This window comes from Microcaecilia unicolor, chromosome 11 (genome assembly GCF_901765095.1).
Source record: "Microcaecilia unicolor chromosome 11, aMicUni1.1, whole genome shotgun sequence".
In the NCBI taxonomy this organism is placed as follows: Eukaryota; Metazoa; Chordata; class Amphibia; order Gymnophiona; family Siphonopidae; genus Microcaecilia; species Microcaecilia unicolor.
The window spans coordinates 158,002,641-158,021,003 of NC_044041.1; the positions used below are offsets into that span (position 1 = coordinate 158,002,641).

The 18,363-nt window shown below is 45.5% G+C and overlaps 1 long non-coding RNA gene across 1 annotated transcript in view; it reads left to right on the forward strand.

The window, feature by feature from the left end:
- Positions 1–332: 332 nt before the first annotated feature.
- Positions 333–18,363, forward strand: part of LOC115479590 — a 55,508-nt gene continuing 37,477 nt past the window's right edge. The window contains exon 1 of the long non-coding RNA XR_003943723.1: positions 333–414. This is a non-coding gene — a long non-coding RNA (uncharacterized LOC115479590). The remainder of the gene's footprint in view (positions 415–18,363) is intronic.

An 18,363-nucleotide genomic window follows, 5' to 3' on the forward strand; every position in this document is an offset into this window, starting at 1 on the left:
CATTCTCACACACACACTGTCACACAGACAGTCTCACTCTGTCACACACCTGCACATTCACTCTGGCTCTCTCTCTCAAACATACAAACTCCCAGGAAAACCTTGCTAGCGCCCGTTTCATTCGTTCCAGAAACGGGCCTTTTTTACTAGTATATTATCAATACTTGATTAATCCAACAATATTGCTAACAACATTTTACCCACTAATTTCAACCTTAAGATTACTTATCTTCCCCCAATGAGGTACACAGTATATGTAGTCATAGAATATGATATGAATATGATTTAAAAATATACATACTTGATCCAAATTTGTCTTTGCCATTTTCAGGCCACAGGCTGTAGAAGCCTGCCCAGCAGTGGCCTTACTTCCCAACTACTGGAGTTGCTGTTGAGGACCACTCCAGCCATGAGGTAAGTTAAGTTTTTTTTTTTTTTTTAATTTCACCCTCTTTCTATGTAGGGATCATTTGTGTTTATCCCATATATTTTGAATTCTTTCACTTTTTTTGTCCCCATCACCTCCACTGGGAGGGTATTCAAGGCATCCATCACCCTCTCCGTGAAAAACTATTTCCTGGTGTTACTCCAAAGTCTGCCACCCTGCAATCTCACCTCTTCTAGTTCTACTGTTCCCCATTTCTGAAAAGGATTTGTTTGTATGTTCTTTTCAAATATTTAAATGTCTGTATCATATCTTCCCTGGTCTCGCCTTTCCTTTAGGGTATATATATTGTAGTCTTCAAGTCTCTTTTCGTACATCTTTTGGCACAAATCTCACACCATTTTTGTCACCCTCCTCTGGACTGCTTCAAGTCTTTTTATATCCTCAGTGAAATATGTCCTCCAAATTGAACACAATACTCCAAGTGGGGCCTCACCAATGACTTGTACATGGGTATTAACATCTCTTCTCTTCTGCTGGTTCTCTCTCTCTCTCTCTCTCTATGCAGCCTCATATCTTTCTGGCTATGGCACTGCTTTGTCACACTGGCATAGGTCAGTTTGTGGGGTAGTGTGGCATATTGGGAGGGTATTTTTTGTGCTGTGGGGCAGTTGTGAGGGGGTAAGTGTTTTTTTTTTTTCAGTGTGTGACCACTGGAGGGAATCAGGGGTGACCCCCACAATACCCCCCCCAGTGGTCACTGACCCCCTCCCAACCCCCACAAATGTGAATACAAATATGATTTAGCAACCTCTATGGCAGCATCAGATGTTAGTCAGGTCTATCAGAGCAGCATGCAGGTTCCTGGAGTAGTGTAATGGTCAGTGCAATGCAGTGCACCATGGCATGGGGGACTCTGGTCCCTGTCTCCCTCTACCTGTCACATTTGTGGTGGAAACTGTGAGACCTCCAAAAACTCACCAGAAACCCACTATACCCACATATAGGTGCCCCATTCATCCATAAGGACTATTGTGTACTGCTGTGGACAGTGGGTTTTGGGGGGCTCAGCAGACAAGATAAGGGAGCAACAGTGAGATGTGTACCTGGCAGCATGGTTTTGAAGTTCACTAGGGTGCCCCATTTATCTTCTGGGATTTCTGGGAGACAGTTCTTCTAAAAATGCTGGCCCCTCCTACATCCCAATGGCTTGATTTTCTACGTTTTTCACTTGGACGTTTTTTTTTTAATGGACAAAAAACAAAACGTCCAAAGCACAAAACCTTGATAGAAACAGTATTTTCCAAAACAAAAAAGATAAGACGTGTTTGTTTTTGGAAAATGAACTTAATTCTTATTCAGATATTGGACGTTTTTTTTTTCTTCAAAATGTTTTGTCAGATTTAGATGTCATATCAAAAATGCCCCTCCCATCTGATTGGCCTGTTTTATTAATTAGTGTGGAAAAGTGACAGAAGGGGGTGAGAGGAGTTGAGGGGGAATATACAGTAGACAGTTGGGGGAAGGAAGTTAAAATAGGTGGGACAGAGATGGTGGAGGGGAGCTCTTTGAAAATATTTAAGGATTTGAGTCAATGCTGGTGACTTGAAGAAACAACTGGGTACCAGCAGAGTTGTTCTGTGATCTGTTGTGATTGATTCCAATTTAAATAAAAAGTTACATAAGTACATAAGTATTGCCATACTGGGAAAGACCAAAGGTCCATCGAGCCCAGCATCCTGTTTCCAACAGTGGCCAATCCAGATCACAAATACCCGGTAAGATCCCAAATATGTAGAAAACATTTTATACTGCTTATCCCAGAAATAGTGGATTTTCCCCAAGTCCATTTAATAACGGTTATTTAAAAAAATATATATTTTTTTTCACAGATCAAAGCTGTTTATTTATTTTTTTTTTCTTTTATAAAGTCTTTATTGAACATTTATGCATTACATTTTGTGCAAAACAAAATCCATCAGTACAGTTGTACAAATATGTCCATGTGACAAACATTCCAACAAAATGCTTTCTATATTATAACAACATTCAAAAAGAAAAAACCCTCTGTTGACTTTTTTTTTTCCCCCCTCCCCCCCCCCTCCCCTCCCCGTCCCTTCCCCTCCCCCCCCCTCACCACCTTGTGGGGATTACATTAAACTTATGCAACCTTACATTTGCACCAGCATAACTCTAAGTTGTGTTCGCATCATTGAGAGAGAATTTCCAGGTCAAATACCATTTGCTCTTTTGATGTTTCCGCTCTGCTACAAGTCTCTCCATTTCACACACATATCGCAATTTATTATACCACTTCGCAATTGGTGGGACCCCCACTTGTTTCCAGTGCGAAGCTATTACTACCCGGGCAGCCCCCACCGCCTGCCTCACCAATGCTTGTTGATGTGTTGTTAGACCTGCCACCTTTATAGAGAAAAGAAAAACCTCTGGGGCCCAGGCAATTGAACAGCCCACCCAATACTGCAGCCTACTGTGAACAGCTTTCCAAAAGGCTTTCACTCTGATACAGCTCCACCACACATGTCCCATTGTGCCTTTTTGACCACACCTCCTCCAGCACAGCCCCGTCAAATCCGGGTATATGCGCTGAAGGCGATCCGGAGTAAGGTACCATCGGTACAGCACCTTCACCGCATTTTCCTTAAGCGGTACATGGATTGACACCTTCGCCACTGCCCGTTCTATTCTCTCCCACCGGGCCTCCCCCAGGGCCACACCAAGCTCTCCTTCCCAGCTTTTCCTATGTTTGCTGTAACAGGGTGCCCGCCTACATATACAACCATACAGGCTCCCAATTAATCCCCGTGACATATGGAATTTTTCACAAATTTCCTCTAGTGGTGTTTTATCCCGCTTGATCACCCGTGTAATTGCCTCAGTCTGGAGGAAGTGCACCAGCTGACGATAGGCAAACTCATCCCTCTCCTCCACGGGGTACATACCCTGTAATGCTGAGAAAGAAATTAGGGAATCAGCTTCATACAGTTGCCCCCACGTTTTCACCCCCAGCCCGTACCATCTAGTGAAGGTCCCTTTCTCATTGCCAGGCAGGAACAAAGGGTTATATGCTATTGGGGACAGACGTGACAAGACACACTTACTCTGTGGAAATATACTATCCCAATAATGAAGGGTTACACCAACTGCCGGGCATTCATGCTCTTCCAGCAATCTAAAGGGGCGTGGCAACCACATGAGTGCCTCCAATGGCTTGACACCGACTGAGTACTGCTCCAGCTGTACCCACTGTCTATCTGGATATGCCTGATACCACTCGACTGCCGCCTTGCCCTGTGCCGCCCGGTAATACCATGTGAGGTTTGGAACGCCCATCCCTCCCCTCTTCCTTTCTTGATAAAGGAGGGCGCGCGACAGCCTAGGTCGCTTTCCTGCCCAGACGAAGCGCACTATACGATCCTGCAACATCTTAAGGAATCGCCTGGGCATCTCCTTGGAACAAGTACAGGAGACGAGGGAGAACATTCATTTTTACAATGGCTATCCGTCCAAACCATGAAGCCTCCAAGTCCCCCCACCGCTCCATATCTGCCGCTATGTTCCTTACCAACCCTTTATAATTGGCCGAGAAAAGCTCCGAGAGGTCGGGGGTCAAATTAACCCCTAGATATCTGATTTGCTTTTTAGCCCATTTGAAGGGAAAAGTCGCCTTCAGGGACTCCACCTCCTCCCCACTCAGCGTCACGTTCAATGCTTCTGACTTGGCCATGTTCACCCTGAACCCCGATACTGCCGAGTACTCTTCGATAAGCTGATTGAGTTTTGGAAACGTGACTTGTGGACGTGTTACATACAGCAGGACATCATCCGCGAATAAAGCTAATTTATGTGTCCTTTCCACCACTCTAGCTCCCGAGATTTCCGGGTCGAGCCTCAGGCGTGAGGCAAATGGCTCCATGACCATGGCGAATAGAAGGGGGGACAAAGGACAGCCCTGCCGTGTGCCTCTAAAGAGCTGGAACAACTCCGAATTACCTCCGTTAACTCTCACGCATGCACTAGGGGACGTATAGAAAGCCTGTATCCAAGCTCTAAACTGCACCCCAAAACCCAGAGTCTCCAATACTTTGTACATGAAGGTCCAATGAACCCGATCGAAAGCCTTTTCAGCATCCAGGCTGAGAAGACACAGAGGCTTCTGATTTCTTTTAGCAAGGTACATAAGGTCCAACGTTCGCCTGATATTATCCATAGCCTTCCGATGGGATACAAAGCCCACCTGGTCTGGATGTATGAGAACCGGGAGCAAAGGTGCTAACCTATTCGCCAATACTTTTGCCAGAATTTTAACATCGGCATTTAAAACTGAGATGGGCCTATAGGAGCCACAGTCCTCGTGGTCCTTGCCCGGTTTGGGTAATACTGCTATCCAGGCCTCCATCATGGTTGGGGGCAGGGTCTTCCCCATTCCTACCTGATTAAACATGTCTGCAAGAAGTGGCGCCAACTCAGCTGCAAACCTCTTGTAGAACTCGTTAGGGAACCCATCTAGCCCTGGGGATTTATATGAAGGCAGACTATGGATGGCCTCCTGGATTTCCAAGGGAGTAACTGGTTTGTCTAGCACTGCTTGTTGTTGATTAGTCAGTGCGGGAAGCTCACTCTCCCTCAAGTAGTTCTCTATAACCTCTACTGAAGGATTAATCTCCTGTGTATAGTGTTCGATAAAAGTCCCCGAATCGCTCACGCACCCGCGAAGAAGTTCGCAACATGTTGCCTCTAGCATCTCGCACCTGCCTAACCGTTCGGTCGACCCTTTGCCTACGCATCCGTATAGCCAGGAGACGGCCAGCTTTGTTTGCGAACTCATAAGACCCCGCCCTGTGCTTCGCCTGTATCATACTGAGGTGTTCAGAATAAATAGAGTCCAACAACAGTCGTTCTTTACTCAACTCTTGCCAGACTTGGGATGACCGATTTGCCTTATGCTGGGCTTCCAAACTATGTATCTTCGCTAAACAAGCCGCTATTTGAGCCTTCCGGGCCTTGGAGCGTCTACTGGCCAATTTCAGGAAGTAGCCTCTGGACACTGCCTTCATGGCATCCCACACTACCTGAAGTGAAGGCCCAGATTCTATGTTAAGATCCAGGTATTCTTTTAGCATGCTTCTATAGCCCTCCACCACCTCTTCCTCTTGCAGCAAACTAACGTTTAGTGTCCACCTCCTGTTTTTAATTTCAGCCCTTACATTTGGCAGGGAGACCCAGACTGGAGCATGATCTGAGATTGTTATATTGCCTATTCCTGCCTCTGGCCCCCTTTCCACTAAGTTGGTGTCTACGAAGATGTAATCTATGCGTGAGTATGAATTGTGCACTGGTGAATAGAAAGTATAGTCCCTCTCAACCTTATGGGTCAGCCTCCAGAGATCCAGCACTCCTAAAGAATAAGCCATGGACTCCAATGCCGCAGTCTCTCGTTTCCCCTCCGTCTTAGCGACTCCCGTACGGTCCAACCCAGGATTCATTACTGCGTTAAAATCACCACCCACTATTATTGAGCCTTTAGCAAATGTTACCAAAGAATTCCGTACCCTCTCAAAAAATTCCCTCTGACCACTATTTGGGGCATATATGGATGCAATCGTTAGGTCAGCCTGATCAATTTGTAAGTGAATAAACAAAAAACGCCCTCCTGGGTCCCTCTTAATGTGTATTACCTGTGCTGCCATCGAGGTGTGCAGCAGGATCGCCACCCCCCTTTTTTTGGACGCTTCTGTGGACGCAAAGTATGCCCCCGGGTAGCCCATGCAGGAGAGAAACCTCTCATGCTGGCGGCGCAAGTGTGTCTCCTGCAGAAGGACTATGTGTGGTTTAAGCTGCCGCAGCTCCTTAAAAAACTTTTGTCTCTTTTGAGGCATATTCAATCCTTTTACATTGTAAGACAATACTTTCAAATCAGCACTCATTTTTGAGGATAATTACAGCACATATTGATATTGAACATCATACATCCTTCTCTTCCCTCACATACAACCCACCACCCACCTGCCAGTATTACTTCCTTTAAATAACAAACTGCTGTCCCCCATGATGGTCGTAGTTCCCCCCCCCCCCTCCCACCTTTCCCTTCCTTCCTGACCTCTTCAGGATAACACCCCCACCAAACAGAGCTATAAGCCCTAGTTGGGAACAAGGGCCTCCCAGTATACCCCACATGAACCAAACAGCCATACCTGTCCCACTTGCCCCGAGTACTTCCCCCCTGCCCGCTTCTGTAATACAGAAACTGTAATCCTCCTAACTCTTTTGCGCTACCCACCCTCTAGAGCCCTTGCCACTTACATAATAGCACAACATCAAGTAACTTTTTAAACACTATAGGCCCCTGAATCAGCACTAACATCTCACCACTTTAACTGGCGTCTGCAGCCAAGATGAAGAAATAATATTAGAACAAATGAAAACCATAAAGTCATGTCTTGGCTCCCCGATTCTGGGACTTCTGAGGTACTCTATTCCACTTCTGCAACTTAGCTTTGGTTGAAGGAGCCAGGTCTCCCGGAGGCACCGATGCTTGAGTCAGTCCCACCTCATGCAGGAACTTCCACGCCTCTAAGAGTTTTCGGAATCGACGCTGTTTTCCACTGAACATAAAACTCAAAGCAAAAGGAAATACCCATCTGTATGAAATCTTTTCTTTTTGCAGGATTGCCAACACTGGTCGCATATCTCGCCGCTGCGCTAGGGTGAACAGTGACAGATCTTGGTAAACAAACACCTTCACCTCATTGTACTCCAATGGCGGATTTTGGCGCGCTTTTAACCATACTTTCTCTTTGAGCGCATATGATGTGAACTTCACGATTATATCTCTGGGTTTGTCTGCTGGCTTCCCAAGCGATCTATGTGCACGCTCAAACAAAACCTCCTCTGGGTCAAGTTGTTCCCCCAAAATCTTCTCACACAGCAAGCGTGCTATCGTGGGTATGTCTTCCATATTGCCCGTTTCAGGAACACCTCGGAACCGGAGGTTTTGTCTCCTACCTCGGTTCTCGAGATCATCTATTTTGTATTGTAACTCCTCCGACTGCTCTGCCAGTTGCAGAAAACGAGCGTCCATGGCCTCTGCTCTCTCGACCTGCTCATCTGCACGCTCCTCCAAGGCCTCTACCCTGCCCCCCAGCTCGCGGAGATCAAGGCTAATGGCGTCAACATGTTCGAGAATTTCTACCTTAGATGCCTTGATCTCCGCTCGGATCTCCTCCAAGTATTTAGCCATCTCTTTGGTAAAGCCTGTTTTAGGGGCGGGTCTCCGCGGTTCGGCTTGCGAGGAAGCAGACTCTGATCCCGATGAAGGCCCCGGGGCCGAGGACACGTGGCGCACTCGACTCTTGGCCTGCTTTCGCGCCGAGCATCTCTCGCCGTCGCGCGACTGAGTTGCTGTGGCTTTGCTCATAATATGTCCGGAATCAGTACTTATCTAAGTGGCTATTCTGATGTAAATCCAACTTCGGGTGTCCGCGCTAAGTGCAATTTTATCGCAGGGGAGCGCGGAGCTATGGGCTCAGGCGTCCATTCAGGTCCGTGACGTCACCGGAAGATCCTGTTTATTTTTTTTTAAACTTTGTTAGTGTATAAACAACTTAGATAAACAAACATCGACATCACTTTATACATCATAAAAGTATCCCCCTTCCCTTCCCTCCTCCCCCCCCCCCCCCCCCCCCCCCCCCAGTCTCTTCATAGTTCTATGGATCTCTGTGGTGTATCTTCTTTTATAATTAAAACTTCGGGCCTAAAAAAGCCCGAGTTTGCCAAATGATTTCACCTCATTGGTACTATCAATTGCGGAGCATCTAAGTCAATTCCCGCTTGGGAACTCCAAAGCTTATATTTGTCCCATATTTTGGTAAACTGGAGCAGCTGATTGTTCTTCATCCCTGTAAGCTTTGCCATTTGATACATAGTCCATTTTATGTAAAACTTTGACAATTGGAGGAGCCAGCGATTGCTTCCAGGCGGCCGCCAGTGTAATCTTTGCCGCTCCTAAAAACATGGAAGCCAAACGGTGAAGAGGTGTCAGAAGTCCAGGTGGGCGAAATTGCAATAAACAGTAGTCCATCGTTTGTGGATATTCTTTGCCCAATATCTGTTGCAATAACTTAAGACATTCCTGCCAATAAGGTTGTATCTTTGGGCATGACCACCATATATGTTTCATATCCCCCCTAACTTGACATCCCCTCCAGCATTGATTCGAAGAGCCTGGGAACATTTTCGCTACTTTATGTGGGGTATAATACCATCGATACAGGATCTTATATCCATTTTCTATCATGGAACTACTCACCGATCCCTTTAATAGAAAGCCTATCGCCTTTCCCAACTCTTCAGTTCATATGTAGCCCCTATATCTTGTTCCCATTTCTGTATGTATTGCTGAATTGGGGTTTTATATGAGAGTAGTGCCCCGTGTATTCTTGACACATCTTTTACGACTATTCCCTCCCATGGCCCGCTCTAATTCTGTTTCCTCCTTTTGTAGCTCCCCTTTGGCTTTTCGAAGAATATAATCTCTAATTCTAGTGTAGTATAACAGGTGATGTGCTGGGAGATTAAATTCGTCTTGCAACTCATTATATGAACGTATTGCCCCCTCTTCCCATATTTGGTCCAATTGTCTCAACCCTCTCTGTCTCCATTGTCTCTTATATATTTTGTCTCCCTCTTCCCATGAAAATCCCGGTGCCCCTTGTATATGCATTTTACGAAAATATGTTCTCTGTGGACAGAATTGTTGGCGTAATGTATTCCATGTCATTAATGGGTATGCAACTGTTAGGGGTAGCAATGTTGCCATTGCCCTAACCCGTTTACTGGGGAGCCAGAGTAATGCTGCTGGGTGATTGTCCTATCCAGTGTTTTTCAATTTGTAACCATGGTTTGTCTTCCTCAGTAATCCATGCTGCTAATATTCTTAGCTGTGCTGCTTGAAAGTACCTGAAGAAATCCGGCACTCCCATTCCCCCCTTTTTTTTAGGTTGGTATAGCATTTCTGCTTGTACTCTGGGCAGCTTATGTTTCCAAATGAACGCAAAGGTTTTTTTCTTTAGTTGTCTAAAGAATTTTTGGGGGATTTGGATTGGTAATGCTATGAAGAGGTACAAAATTGTGGGTAACATCATTTTTATTGCTTGTATCCGGCCTATCCAGGACAACTCCAACCCTTCCCACCTCTCTAGTTCCTGTAGTATTTCCCGCAATTTACCTGGGAAGTTTGCCTCGAAAAGAGTTTTTAGGCTAGGTGTCAAATTAACTCCCAGATATCGGATGGAGCGCTTTGTCCATCTAAATGGGTGGCATTCTTGTAACTTATCCCTGTCTTCTGCATTTATATTTAAGCCCAATATCTCTGATTTTGTCATATTTATTTTAAATCCTGCTATTTGCCCAAATTGCCCCAATGTTTGTTCAATAGTATATAATGATCTATGAGGGTCTGTTAGAGTCAAAAGGATATCGTCAGCAAACAACATAATTTTATGTATCTTATGACCAATTTGGATCCCATGAATGGCCTCATTTGTTCTAATTATCTGGGCTAATGGCTCCATTGTGAGGGCAAAAAGCAGGGGAGAAAGTGCACATCCCTGCCGTGTCCCCCTGTTTAATTTAAAAGTAGCCGAGCATTCCCCATTTATAATCAAATCTGCTGGTGGCTTATCGTATAGACGCTGTAGCCATTTTATATATCGGCCTGTCATTCCCATTTTATGTAGAACCTTAAACATATAGGGCCAGTGCACTCGATCAAACGCTTTCTCAGCATCGAGAGAAAGCAAGATTGTTGTGTGCTATTTGCCTCTTGTATTAAATGCAGTGCCCGTCTGATATTGTCAAACATTTGTCTTCCTTCTACAAAACCCGTCTGATCATTCTGCACCAATTCCGGCATAAGCCTCTGTAATCGCCTGGCCAGAATTTTCGTGAATATTTTATAGTCTGTATCTAAAAGTGATATGGGTCGATATGATCCACATTGCATCGGGTTTTTCCCAGGATTTAGGAGAATACTAATATGAGCTAACCGCCACGAGTGAGGCAATTTTTTTTGATGTTCTATCTCATTTAATACCCGAACCAATAAAGGTGCCAATAGTTTCCCAAAATGTTTATAGAATCTATTCGTGAACCCATCAGGTCCTGGAGCCTTACCGTTAGGTAAGTTATGTATTGCCCATTGTACCTCTTCCAATGTAATGGGTGCAGAGAGTTCATCATTTTGAGTTGGGTCGATTTGAGGGAGCTCTATCCCTTCTAAGTAGTCTTGAATTGCTTGTGGTCCTGAATGTATATCATCTGTGTATAATTGTTTGTAGAAAGTATAGAAAGCTCGCTTAATATCAGTTGTAATCAGTCGCTGTCCTGTGTTATCTTCTATTGCATGTATGTGGTTTTTCATCTTTTGTTTTTTAATTTATATGCTAATAGCCGGGAGGCTTTATTACCAAACTCGTAATATTGCTGTTGTGTTCTTTAAAGTGTTTTCGCCACCTCTGCTAATTGTAGGTCACGAAGTTCTAATTGTACTTGTTGACATCGTTGAGCTACCCTTGCTGTATGGGTCCCTTTGGCTATGGTATGTTGTAGGTGTTCAAGCTCTACATGTAGTTGTTGTGTTTTAAGTTGTTTTTGTCTCAATCTATATGTATGTAATGATATAATCTGTCCTCTAAGGACTGCTTTAAGCCCCTCCCATAGTATGTCGTCGCTCACGTCTCCTGTGTCATTATGTGTGATATAATTTTGGATGTCGGTTTCTAATTGCTTGATCACATTTGGGTCTGCTAACATACTATCATCCATGCGCCAGCATGGTTTGGGTATTCTATTTGTTGTGCACCTTAATGTTAGCGTAAGGGGCGAATGATCAGACCAAGTTCTGCTCTGTATTTGTACCCCTTGTACTCTCTGTATCAAACTTTGTCCTCCCAGCCATAGGTCAATTCGTGAATACGATGCATGCACCGCCGAATAGTAAGTATAGCTGCGTGACATCGGGTTATAATGTCTCCATATGTCTGTCATCTGCCAATAGTTTATAAATTTGTGCAGTTTTGCTCTATCATTTCGGGCATAACGCACCCCCACATTTGAGTTATCCATAACGGGGTGCAGAGTGAGTTGACTTGGCCACTGTTTGAAACAGGATACTGGGCTAGATGGACTATTGGTCTGAACCACTATGGCAACTAAATGATCAGTGTGGTTTACATCAGTGTTTCCCAAGTCCGGTCCTGGAAAATCCCTTGCCAGTCGGGTTTTCATGATATCCACAATAAGAGATTTGCATATAATGGAGGCAGTGTATGCAAATCAAGTTCATGCATATTCATTGTGGGTATCCTGAAATCCTGACTGGCAAGGGGTACTGCAGGACTGGACTTCGGAAACACTGGTTTATATAATTTAAAAAACTGGGCAAACCCCAGGAATATTATAAGCCAATGAAACGTGCAGACAAGAAAAAAATAATTTACGGTCAAATATTTTTTAAATAACAAAGTCTTCAGCAGTTTACGAAATGCAACATAATTAGGTTGCGTTCTGATTTCTATAGGTAGATCATTGCAGTTACTAGCTGCCTGCTATGCAAATGAATTAGACAAAAACGTTTTGTATACCACCTTTGTTGGATCTGGATAATAAAGAATTAAAAAAAAAACATCTAGATCCAGAAGGACAGGCATTTCAAACTAATAACTGAATAAGATTTGTCACATAAGCAGGCACTTCTCCATACACAATTAAAAAAAAAACCCACAGACAACAGAGCTTAAAAGCAATGCATGCCTGCACTGGTAACTAATGTAATTGCACCAGCAATGGTGTGGTTCTATTGAACATAGATACCTTAAATATTAACTGGGCCATTGTGTTTAATAAAGATTGAAGTTTCTTTGCAACCATATCTTTTTTTTACCATTTTTGCTGTAGTTGGTATCCATATGATTGTGCATGCACAAACATGCATATCAATAGGCAGACAGACATAAGTGGACTGACCCTCAACAGTAGGCATTTTTGGGTCAATATTCAATATGATTTATTCAGGTAAGTGGGCTTTGACTTACCTAGACAATGACACTGATACTCCAGGCAGATCACCTTGGCATGCTGCAGGCAGTGTCAGCGCAGTCCAGAGATGCAGTCTGGGTGGAGGTGGAGTAATCTGGGCACTGTTGATATTCAGCAATGGTACCCAAATAGATGCCCAGTTAACTTAGTAGGACAGAAATAAATGCTGTCCTCAGTTAATCAGGTAGCTGTACTACTGCTGAATATTGGAAATACCCAGGTACCTCCCAATGTCTACCTAATACCTGGATATTCAGTAATGGTATCCAACTCAGTGCTGAATATCTGGGCATAGAAAACCGTGTAGCAGCCAACCTGGTCTAAATGGATATGGCTGAAGTATACACATAGGTGCATATTTAGAACTCGGGTGTGTATTTCATGACTCTATCCACACTCTACTCCCAAATATGGCTGCATTCGGATTATCTACAAATATGCACCTACTTGTCATAGCAGGGGTAATTTTATAAGAAGCAGATTATACACCTATACTGGCATATACATGCACAAAATTTACTCCCACTTTGTCTGAAACTATCAGGCTCATTTTCGAAAGAGATGGACGTCCATCTTTTGACATAAATCAGTACTTGGACGTCCATCTCTCAGAGACGTCCAAATTGGTATAATCAAAACCCAATTTTGGATGGCTCTAGTGGAAGTCTGTTGCAAGGACGTCCAAATCTGAGGGGGGCGTATCAGAGGTGTGGTGAAGGTGGGACTTGGGTGTTCCTAAGACTTGGACGTCTTTAAGCCACAATGGAAAAAAGCAGAGACGTCCAAGACTAAAACTTGGACGTTTTCACCCAGACCTGTTTTTATTACGAATAAGGCACAAAAAGGTGTCCGAAATGACAAGATGACCACTGGAGGCAAATGGGGATGACCTCCCTTTACTCCCCCAGTGGTCACTAACCCCCTCCCACCTTCAAAAAACATAACTAAAAATATTACGTGCCAGCCTGTATGCCAGCCTCAGCTGTCCTACTCAGATCTACGGAGCAGTTTTAGTGGGTGCAGTGTACTTCAGACAGGTGGATCCAGGCCCATACCCCCCCACCACCTGTTACATTTGTGGAGGAAACAGCGAGCCCTCTAAATCCCACCACAAACCCTCTATACCCACATATAGGTGCCCCCCTTTCCCCGTAAGGGCTATGGTAGTGGTGTACAGTTGGGGGTTTTGGGGGGCTCAGCACACAAGGTAAGGAAGCTATGTACCTGGGAGCATTTTATGAAGTCCACTGCAGTGCCCCCTAGGGCAGGGCCGTACCAAGGGTCTCTGGCGCCCCCCTGCAGACTATCAGTTGGCGCCCCCTCCCCCCCCCCCCCCCCCCCCCCCCCCGTGAAAATGATCGCTCACCACTTACCACACTGACAGGAATTGTCAGCAATATTCTTAGAAACAAATTGCTATACATTGCAAAATAAGATAGCAGATGTAAATTCTCAAAGTGGACATATTCCAAACACTAAAATGAAAATAAAATGATTTTTTTCTACCTTTGTTGTCTGGTGACTTTCTTTTTCTGATCATGCTGGCCCAGTATCTGATTCTGCGGCTATCTGTCCTCTTAACTCCGTTTCCAGGGCTTCCTTTCCATTTATTTCTTTCCTTTCCTCCTTTCTTCTTCATTTCTGGTCCTCAGCTTCTGCCTATTTTCTTTATCCATGTGCAATTTTTCTCCTCTTTTCCTTTTCCCTCATTTCATCTCCTTCATCTCTCTTCCCTCCCCTTTATGTCCAGCAATTTCTCCTCTCTCCCTGAGCCCTGCCCTGCAATCCATATCCATCCATGCCCCTCTGTCCCCTGTCCCCTCCATTCATCCCTATCCAACAATTCCCCTCTCTCCCTGAGCCCTACCCTCCCATCAATCCATGCCCATCTGTCCCTTGCCCCCTCCATTCATCTCTGACCCTATCCAGCAATTTCCCTCTCTCCCTGAGCCCTGCCTTCCCATCAATCCATGCCCATCTGTCCCTTGCCCCCTCCATTCATCTCTGACCCTATCCAGCAATTTCCCTCTCTCCCTGAGCCCTGCCTTCCCAATCCATGTCCATCCATGCTCCTCTGTCCCCTGCCCCCTCCATTCACCCTATCCAGCAATTCCCCTCTCTCTCTGAGCCCTACCCTCCCATCAATCCATGCCCATCTGTCCCTTGCCCCCTCCATTCATCCCTATCCAGCAATTCCCCTCTCTCTCTGAGCCCTACCCTCCCATCAATCCATGCCCATCTGTCCCTTGCCCCCTCCATTCATCTCTGACCCTATCCAGCAATTTCCCTCTCTCCCTGAGCCCTGCCTTCCCAATCCATGTCCATCCATGCTCCTCTGTCCCCTGCCCCCTCCATTCACCCTATCCAGCAATTCCCCTCTCTCCCTGAGCCCTGCCCTGCAATCCATATCCATCCATGCCCCTCTGTCCCCTGTCCCCTCCATTCATCCCTATCCAACAATTCCCCTCTCTCCCTGAGCCCTACCCTCCCATCAATCCATGCCCATCTGTCCCTTGTCCCCTCCATTCATCCCTGACCCTATCCAGCAATTCCTCTCTCTCCCTTCCATGAACCCTGCCCTTGCATGCTCCTCTCTCTCCCCTGCTCTCCGGCAACTATTCCCTTTCTTTTTTTTTTCTTTTAATTTTACCTCCATGACCATCCGGCAGCGCAGCGTCAGTGCAGGCGGCGGCGCTCCCGACGTGTCTAGCCTTCCCCTTCGCTCATGTTCCGCTTTCTTCTGACGTCAAGGAAATGATGTCAGAAGAAGGCGGAACATGAGCGAAGGGGAAGGCTAGACCGGGAGCGCCGCCTCCTGCACTGACGCTGCGCTGCCGGACGGAGGTAAAATTAAAAGTATTAAAAAAGAAAAAGGGATCTTGCTGCAGGAGAGAAGAGAGCGCGGCCAGTTGGGCAATGGGAGTGGGAGGGCGAGGAGGTAAGGATGGTGCGGCGGCGCCCCCCAAATGACGGCGCCCCCCTGCCATGCTTACCTCGCTTACCGTATTGGCACGGCCCTGCCCTAGGGTGCCCGATTGCTGTCAGGGGGACCAATGTACTACAACTGCTGGCTCCTCCCATGTCCAAATGGCTTGCATTTGGATGTTTTAGCCTTGAACGTCTTTGGTTTCGAAAATTGCCAAAAATCAAGACGTCCAAATCTAAGGACGTCCTTGGTATTTTCGAAACGAAAGATGGACGTCCATCTTTTTTAAAAAATGACCTTTTCCCCACCTCCGAATTTGGATGTTTTACAAAGACGTCCGAATTCCAACTTAGACATTTCTTTTGAAAATGCCCCTTTACATGGGTTATATGAAAAGTGCTCCTCACATATATCAATGTGATGCCCGAATGAGGCTTTCAACACAAGCAGCACAACAGCACCATTGGCTTTTCCTAGATTCATAAAGTTGGGAGCAGCACAGTAAAGCTCTGTGGGAGAATGTTTGCATGAAAAGTACTACTTGACTTCTTTCTCTCCTAAGCATGCATGCTTGGAGGTATGAACAATTTTGTTTGTATTAGAAAACCATTACATAGGAGTCACGTGATGCTAGGCGAGGGGTAGGACGCCGCAGGACTGAGCTCTGAGGCCCCGAATCTCCCCCCCCCCCCCCCTAGCAGCGCAAATCAACGATTAAACAACTTGCAAGAGGCGACAGCATTAACGGAAAGTTAGCGCCAAGAGATTTGCAGCAGCATAAAAGAAAATAATAAAGATATGACCTCTAAAACACAGCGGAAAGACAGAGCACGAGGGCGAGCTGGTGACGGCAAGATGGCGGATCCCAGTCCCTCGGGAGAAACAGCTCCGCCTGGGTGGCTGAAATCGCAGCAGAGGTCTCACAATTGCTGGAATCCTGGTGGATGTGAAATTGCAGAGGATTTCAGAAAAATTTGACACAATGGATGGCAAATTAGAAGGACTGAAAACAGATATGACGGGATTTCAGCAAAGGCTGTCAGAGCTAGAAGATCGTAACACGCAGCAGGAGGGCCAAAATAAGGACTGGCAGAGGAGGATCACCCAGCTAGAAATAAAAGTGGAAGACCTGGAGAATAGGACAAGAAGGAACAACCTCAGGCTGGTGGGGATCCCCGAATCTGTCCGGGAAGTGGACCTGCGCGAAGTACTAGAAACATGGCTGCCGCAGGTGTTAAAAGTGAAAGCCCTGGAGAATAATTTACGAATTGAGCGGGCACACCACCTAGGTCAACTGAGATCAGATGCACAGCGTCCCCGAGTAGTAATTGGTAAAATCTTAAATTATACTCATAAACAGGAGATTTTGAGAGCCTGGAGAGCTATGGGCAAAGTGTGTTATGAAGAGCAGAGTGTGCTGTGCTTTCAAGACTTTTCGGCGGCAGTGGCAGCACAATGCAAGCAATTTGTAGGAGCATGTACGGAACTGCATAAAAAAAGAATTTGTTTTGCATTGCTCTTCAGAAAATGGAAGAAGGAACCGTTTGAAAATAACAAGAAGCAGCATAAGGAGTGTCAAAGCAAATGCAAGGCACAGATAAAGAAGGCCAAGAGGGATTACGAAAAAAAGATAGCATTAGAGGCAAAAAAAATAGTAAAAAATGTTTTCGGTATATTAAAAGCAGGAAGCCGGCAAAAGAATCGATTGGGCCGCTGGATGACCGAGGGGTAAAAGGGACGATCAAGGAAGACAAAGACGTAGCGGAGAGACTGAATGAATTCTTTGCTTCGGTCTTCACCGAGGAAGATTTGGGTGGGATACCGGTGTCGGAAATGGTATTTCAAGCGGACGAGTCGGAGAAACTTACTGACTTCACGGTAAACCTGGAGGACGTAATGGGGCAGTTCGGCAAACTGAAGAGTAGCAAATCTCCTGGACCGGATGGTATTCATCCTAGAGTACTGATAGAACTGAAAAATGAGCTTGCGGAGCTACTGCTAGTGATATGCAACTTACCCTTAAAATCGAGCGTGGTACCGGAAGATTGGAGGGTGGCCAATGTAACGCCCATTTTTTAAAAAGGCTCCAGGGGAGATCCGGGAAATTATAGACCGGTGAGTCTGACGTCGGTGGCAGGGAAAATGGTAGAGGCTATTATTAAAAACAAAATTACAGAGCACATCCGAGGACATGGATTACTGAGACCGAGGCAGCACGGCTTTTGTGTGGGGAAATCTTGCCTGACCAATTTACTTCAACTCTTTGAAGGAGTAAACAAACGTGGACAAAGGGGAGCCAGTTGATATTGTGTATCTGGATTTTCAAAAGGCGTTTGACAAGGTACCTCATGAAAGGCTACAGAGGAAATTGGAGGGTCATGGGATAGGAGGAAATGTCCTATTGTGGATTAAAAACTGGTTGAAGGATAGGAAACAGAGAGTGGGGTTAAATGGGCAGTATTCACAATGGAGAAGGGTAGTTAGTGGGGTTCCTCAGGGGTCTGTGCTAGGACCGCTGCTTTTTAATATATTTATAAATGATTTAGAGATGGGAGTAACTAGCGAGGTAATTAAATTTGCTGATGACACAAAGTTATTCAAAGTTGTTAACTTGCGACAGGATTGTGAAAAATTACAAGAGGACCTTACGAGACTGGGAGACTGGGCGGCTAAATGGCAGATGACGTTTAATGTGAGCAAGTGCAAGGTGATGCATGTGGGAAAAAAGAACCCGAATTATAGCTACGTCATGCAAGGTTCCACGTTAGGAGTTACGGACCAAGAAAGGGATCTGGGTGTCGTCGTCTATAACACACTGAAACCTTTTGCTCAGTGTGCTGCTGCGGCTAGGAAAGCAAATAGAATGTTGGGTATTATTAGGAAAGGTATGGAAAACAGGTTTGAGGATGTTATAATGCCGTTGTATCGCTCC